Consider the following 7,889-nt stretch of genomic DNA (forward strand, 5'->3'; position numbering starts at 1 on the left):
TTTTCACAACTCAAATACAAGTGGTCATGGAATGAAATTTTATTTCTGCCACAAGTTTCCTGATAATATAATTTACAAAGGCAAAATAGAAAATAGAAAAGGGGGTCATGGTTAGCTTAGTCAAGGGTTTAGCAAGAACAATCATTAGGACTACAGAACTGTATAAAAAGATTAAGGAGCCACTTGCTGAGATAATAATAAAAACCATTTGTTTCATGCTTAACATGTATTAACAACCATGAGAGTGGTACTCTTATTCTCCCTCTCTTATTACTGAGGAAACAGAGATACCAATATCAATATCAATATCAGTCAGCTTCTCCAAGCATGTCCCTAACTACCACTGTGGACTATGGAGTTCAGAAGGAAAATAGTGCTACCGGTACAGGAGAAAACCATGGTAGTATGATTGAGTCAAATTTCAAGAGGCCACTATAAGCATTTGAATCTGGAATCGGACAAAAGAAGAGGAGAGATGCTCTTTAAAAAAAAAAAAAAAAAAAAGGTTCCACATTTCCTTTCAGGAGAGACATATAAGAGTATCACACTGCTTGACTGGCATCTAGTGCTAGTTTGATCTACTGAGGTTGAGGCACCATGTGGCAGAGAATCAGAAGCATCACTAGGACTCCTCTGTGATGCGATTTCTCACCTTGTCACTCTAATACATTCTGGTTCAGTGCTACTTAAAGGGTAGTCTTACAGCATCACCTGGGAATTTGTTAGAAATGCAAATTCTCAACTCCAGCCCCGGACTGAACCAGAGTCTTTGGTATATGAACCCTCGAATTTGTGTTTTAACAAGATCTCCAGATGTTACTCATCCTTAAATTTGAGAAGAATGGCTCCTGAAGGTTATACAATTCTAAGAATTTATTCTGCCATTTGGGAAAGTCCTTGCTTTCTACAATTAATCATCCATTCCTCTATTTCCTGAATTTTGTTGACATTTTTTTGGATAAATTATCCTGACTCTATTACTCATCTGGTTATCCCATCGTGTGTGTTTGTGTGTGTATTTATAGCTTTCACATTTGCCATAGAATTCCATTACATTCTAATAGTCTAATGACTTTATAAAATAATATCCTCAGCTGAATTAGGTCATATTGGCGTAATAGCAACACTAAAGTGATCCAAAATCTTTCCTCATGATTCCTGTTTCCTTCCCAGCAAACTCATGTGCACACATCCACGCAAGAACCCTACCAAAAGGTATAATCACTAAAATTCCTTTTCGAAAGCAATATAGGATAAGACATTATTCATGTGGATAAACACACAAACATAAGGGAAAATGAACATTAGCAAGACGATGGAGTACCAGTAATTACTGGAACTTCTGTATGCTTCCTTTAGGAATCAGAAACACAGAAGGCCTAAATCCCGCTAAGCAAGAAAACAAAAGCCATATGACGATCTGATTAGACAAAGCATATCTACCCTTACTCATTCACTCATTCAAAAAAGACCTGTCAGTTATTTCCTCTGTATAGGCACCATGCCAATTTAGAGGGAAAGGAATGAAGTAAATAGAAACAATTACCCTCACGGATTTTACAGTCCAGTCAATGTTTTAAAAAAATAAATGGAACAACACCTTCCTACTGCCACCTCCACCCAAAAGAAAACCACATATAAGGGAAGCAATATAATGTCAGATGTGGACTCTGAAAGCAAGGCAACTTGTTTTGAATCCTTGCTCTATTATTTACTAACTTTTGACTTTGGACAAATCATGTAAGTTTTGGCGTCTGTATTAAAAAATAATAATAATAACAAAATAAAATAAAAATAGACCCCAGAATAAGAACTGCTGTGAAGATTAACAGAGATGAATCATGTTATGTTTGTGACTTGATGCCTAGCATATAGCAAGTGCTCAATGAATGTTAGCTCCTTTATTATTATATAAAAAGGTATACTGAGTTAATTGAAATTAAAATGGAAGGTGTTAAGGGAATATATAAGGAAATCTAACTAAAATTAGAATTAAAAAAGTATTCCTAGATAAATAGCACACCTGGTTTAAACTAAAACTATTCAGTTTTCAGTATATTTATGCTTTCTGTAAAGAGCAAGGATATTAGGCTTCAAGGAACTCTGTCTGAGATTGCCAGTGTTAATTTTTCTGACAATTAACTTTTGATGAAGAATATAAGGTAAGGAGATTGCCGAGTTTACAATTCCAGGATACCTCCTAGTCTTGCTGGCCAGAAATGTTATTTTCATACAATCATTTCCATGTTTACTTGAGGAGCACTGAAACTATCCAGATTCCTTGCTGTTTGGCAAATGTTTTAATTGGTTATGTTTTGCTACCCTGGGCACACTATTAGACAAAATTGCAACAAAAGACATCCATAAAAAGCAGAAAGCTTCAGATTGTTAAAATCACGAATGTTATTAATACTATTAAAATGCAAATTGCTGTTTAGTGGAGATTCAGTTGCAGTTCTAAAGGAGGAAATGCTTAGGCTGCAGGATTTGAGCCATGGATTGTTTGTTCCCTAAAGGGGAGAAAATTCACTTTTGTTTAATTTATATGAACAAGAAGGCATTCCAAGGAGGTACACTGAAGTGACTGCAGACCTCCTAGGGTTGGAGCCACCTTCAGGTTCACCCCCACCCTAGGTGGTCCTTAATTGCCACTACAGACTGCCTGGCTGTAACTTATTGTTTGCACTGCACATGACCTTGGATGCAAACTAGAGCACTATGAATTAATCCCTGTAATATTTCGTGTTTAACATCTGTGTTGTCACCAGCCATTATTCAGAGGACAAAAAACAAACAGCCGTATCTATCTCGCACTACATTTTGGCTTTTAAGCCCATTCTCTTGTTTCCCACAGACTCCCTAAATGGATCACCTATAAGAAGAAGTGAAACCACCAACTTGCATTATCTTCTAGAACAAAAATCTACACAATTAAAGGGTGATACTGAAATAAAATAAACCCTGTTCTTTAAGTAATAAGAATTCGCTAAATGTCTTGATTTCTCCTATCTGGGTTGCTATCGTCCCCTCCCCCACTCCCACCCCTCTCTGGTTTAAAACAAGGGATGATTCCCAAGCACACTGATTAAAATGAAATGATTTCATTTATCCATTAACGCTGTTTTCATTGATGAAATGTAGTCACCGCAGGGAGAAATGTAGTAACAGCTTAACAGCTAGAAATAATACAGCGCGGTGTACGGCATTAAATGAATACCTGCAAAAGGAAGGGAGTTCATAAAAATTCAATTACTCAGATGGGAACTTTTCCAAGACCCTAGGGTTAACACCTAGATTAAACTCTTGCTCTAGACACACACACACACACGCACGCACACACGTGCGTGCACGTGCCCACCTGGCTTTATTAATGGTCACAAGTGTTTAAAATATTCCATTTACATGAACCCAAGAGGTAAAAGTTACAGCTAAAATCGTTGCCCTATCATCAAGCTGAGAATTAGTTTCACACACACAGAAAACTAATAGTGATAACAGCAATCACAAATATTATTTAAAAAGTGTCAAAATGTGGTAGACACTATACAGAATCCTCAAAGGCAAAGTCCGACACTAAGCGGTAAAATGAAGTCATAAACAGTCACTCCATCAGGCAAAATGACTCACATAAGAGTCCGGTAATTGGTCTTTGATTTCACAGTTCTCTCCCTTAGATCTTCTCTTAGAGGTTACGAAAAGTTCAGTGTGAGCCTAGTTAGGGGATTTGAACATAAAAGGAAAGAGAATTACAGATGGGTGTTAAGAGACCGTTCTACTCTACTTCAGTATCTTGAAACATGGGATTATTAGAATGGAGGCAAAAATAAGTAAATATGAACTTATGATACATCATGCACATATTTTTATACTTCTATAGAATCTCAAACTGCCAGGATGGTATCGTATTTAGTTGCGGAGTTTTACAGGCTGGGCTCTCTCAGATGTTAACGAATTCAACATGGGAAGCAAGAAGTGAGCAGTCCTGGTAGAAAAGAAACGGTAAGAATTTAGTTGGAGGAGGAAGACATCTGGAGATTTGGCCCCATTTAAAAATTCATAAGCAAATCCTGCTGGAAAGAGAGTTGACGGTTTAATGAATAAGTTATCTAAACACCAGGAGGTTAAAGGTTAATGGGCAGGACTTGAGCAATAACGTCTCTGTGCCCATATATTTGACACATTACATTTAGCTTTCTGCCAGTTATTCTTTCTCTTTTTTATTTATTTTTTCCCCGCTAGTTATTTTGAAGAGTGGTCTTTAAATAGACTACAGGTCAGCTATAGATTTTTTGAATATTGAAATTTCTCTGAGATGACTTGGAGGTTTCCTAGGATAATACTCTCCATTCTCCTCATGCAGTAGGGTGGAGGAGTAGGAATGAAAATGGGGTGTTTACTGGCAGTACTGGTTAAGGTGAAGTGTTTCCTCTAACATGGGATCTGTATCCTTCCCCATTTCTGCTGTGCTTGTGTCCAAAACCTTTATTGTGAGTTTCATGAGTTGATTCCATCTTTTTTTCTCTGTCATTTCTTCAGATTATCATCACACACTTCCTTTTATGGAATGGTGAGAGTAGGATCAAAGAGGAAAAATGGATTTGTGGGAATGTCAAATAGTAATCCTAACAATGGAGTTTATGGGAAAAAAATTGAGCTAAACATGAGTATGGTATTCTTAATATCAAAGTGACAATTTTTCCTCCAACATTTTTCCTAAAATATTTTCCCTCTTTGTGTCAAATGCAACTTGCATAACAGTTATCCCATCCTAGTGTTTAGATGCTTAGATTCTCCAGTTTTCTTCATCAATCTTTCCACTTCCTTATTATTTGTTTTAAAGGGTATACCTTAGTATTCTTATGATAGGTCCTCAAAACATCTAATTAGAGGAACAGGTTTCTTATTCTTTATCTGGGGGTCTTCTATACCCCTTTCTCTCTTCCCAGAACACTTTTTTTGGCTATTAGGCCCTTCCACAGCACCTTCTTTTTCCTATTAAAAACCCATTCCCATCCAACCACTTTCTCAAATTATGCTTTCCTAGACTTAATTGGATTAAGAAAGGAGCAGTAACTAAGACTTCTACTTCTTAATAAAAGCTTCTTGACTTTATAAATACCGGGCTAAATCTCTGAAAGTACTGCTTGAAAAGTTCTTAAAGCACTTTTATTCACACTTGACTGTCTTGGAACATTTGTTTTTTCCACTTCAACTCACTTAATTGCGTATGTCCCCAGCCAGACTGTCCTGAAGAGAGCAAGGCAGCATCAATCTTGTTCAGTGCCATTGTCCCAATATTTAGCACAGAGTCGCAAACAATTGAGATAAGCAATAAGGTTATTAAACTGATTCTGACTGTGCATAACACACAATGCAGAAGCAATCTCTGGTGTGTTATATTCTCCTTAGTTATCAATTTAGAAGATTGATAATACTATGATGATATTTAACATTTATCAAATCCTCCCTAAGTGCCACAGACTGTCCTAAACAACTTGCATACACTAACTCATTTAAACATCACAAATCCAAGAGATAAATGCTATCTCAACTTCTACTTTATAGTGAGAAAATAGCAATTACAACTTGAGTGAATTGCTTTAAGTCCAATACCTAGTAAGAGGTGGAGGAGATCTACTCGATGTGTTAACTACCAATTTAAGTCACTGACAATTTATTTTGAAAGGAATTGTTCAATGTGTCTAAATTACTAAATATTGCATTTCTTATACCTTTGTTTATGTAGTAATTATTTCTATATGTCTTCATTGTGCCTTACTATACCATATTTTTCTTAATTTTCTATTAGAAAAGTAAACTTTATATAAATGTACTATCTTAATCATTTTCAAGTTACTACAAATTGAATGCCTTTATGTGTTTACAAGAAACCCTTATTTCTCTTCTCTTCTTAATGTAAATTAATAAGAACTTATATTATACATACAAATGTTCCCTGACTTATAGTAGGGTTATAAGTCCTGAGAAACCCATCATAAGTTGAAAATATTGTAAGTCAAAAATGCCTTTAGTACTCCTAACCTTAAAGCTTAGCCTAGCCTACCTTATATGTGCTCCAAACACTTACATTAGCCTGCAGATTGGCAACATCATCTAGGACAAAGCCTAATTTATAATAAAGTGTTGAGTATCACATGTAGTTAATTGAATACAATACTTAAAGTGACAAACAGTTGTATGGGTACAAAATGGTTGTCAATGTATCAGTTGTTTGCCCTCAAGATCATGGCACTCAGTAGGACCTGAGGCTAGCTGTCACTGCCCAGCATCACAAGAGAGGATGCTATAGCATACGGCTAGCCCAGGAAAAGATCAAAATTCAAATTTCGAAGTACAGTTTCTACTGGAAGTCATCATGTTCACACCACCATAAAGTTGAAAAATTATAAGTTGAACCTTCATAAATCAGGGACTGCCTGTAGTATTTTCTTGAATTTCTTTTGCTATGATTATTTTAGAAACTTTCAGACTTACTTTACAAACTTTAGCTGTTAGTTTTCACTTGGTTTCTTCTATAGATTTTTTCTACACTGACTTTCTATTATCTCCAGTTATTGAGCAGTATCTCATCAAGTGATTTCATCTTCAAATCCCTCTTTTTTTTCTTTTAAGAGGGAATATAATCTCTTATGCTTTAGTTAGTAGGATTATGCCAGGCTATACCTGTCTTCTTTAGTAATACGATTTCTATCTGGCATTATTTTTCATTCATAATAACTTGGCTTTCTTGACAACTAACACATTTATAATCCTATGTACTTTGATCTGATTTCTTAGAGTGCCAAATTTAAGTAAAATGCGGTTCATGTAGTAAAGATATTTACTTATTTCTATTTTTTAATTAGTTTTATTCCTTCAGTAACTGTAAATCAAGTTGAATTTGACATCATATACGAATCTCCTATTTCTGCATGGCAGAAGACTTAAGTGATATTAGTAATTGTAGATATGTATATTTGTTCTTTTTTTTTTCACTTCTAAGAATCACAAAGCTTTTTAAAATCACTCTCAACATTTCATGGAGGTGACTTGCAAAATAAAATAATTCACATTGGCAAACACAATGCTGGTTTTTCCATAGTCTAAATCAAAACAAAACAAAAAATCTGATATGTCACTTTCCTCTGCCAAAATTGCCATACTAATCTTATTAACTTTACAGTAAAATTCCTTAAAACAGTTATCTATGTTCATCCTAAGTTCCTCTGTCCCATTCTTTTTTTTTTTTTCCAATTTATTTATTTTCAGAAAAACAGTATTCATTATTTTTTCACCACACCCAGTGCTCCATGCAAGCCGTGCCCTCCACAATACCCACCACCTGGTACCCCAACCTCCCACCCCCCCGCCACTTCAAACCCCTCAGATTGTTTTTCAGAGTCCATAGTCTCTCATGGTTCATCTCCCCTTCCAATTTACCCAAAAGCACATACCCTCCCCAATGTCCATAACCCTACCCCCCTTCTCCCAACCCCCCTCCCCCCAGCAACCCACAGTTTGTTTCGTGAGATTAAGAGTCACTTATGGTTTGTCTCCCTCCCTATCCCATCTTGTTTCATGGATTCTTCTCCTACCCACTTAAGCCCCCATGTTGCATTCTTTATTCAACCTATTCCAATCAGGTATTCACTCTCAAATGCTCCACTGAAATTCTCATTCTTAAGGTCATCAATGTACTCCATGATGGTAAATCCAATGGTTATTTCTAATTTTCTTTTGTTTTACCTGTCAGCATCATATGACAGACTTATTCTCCTTGAAACATTTTTTTTTCCTCTAGACTTCCCAGATGTTCAATATAAAACTGAGCTTTTGCTATTCTTATCATCAAAAACTGCTATCTTTGTTACCTTGATGTTAAGGAATGA

This window comes from Neovison vison, chromosome 2 (assembly GCF_020171115.1).
Source record: "Neovison vison isolate M4711 chromosome 2, ASM_NN_V1, whole genome shotgun sequence".
NCBI classification, from domain to species: Eukaryota; Metazoa; Chordata; class Mammalia; order Carnivora; family Mustelidae; genus Neogale; species Neogale vison.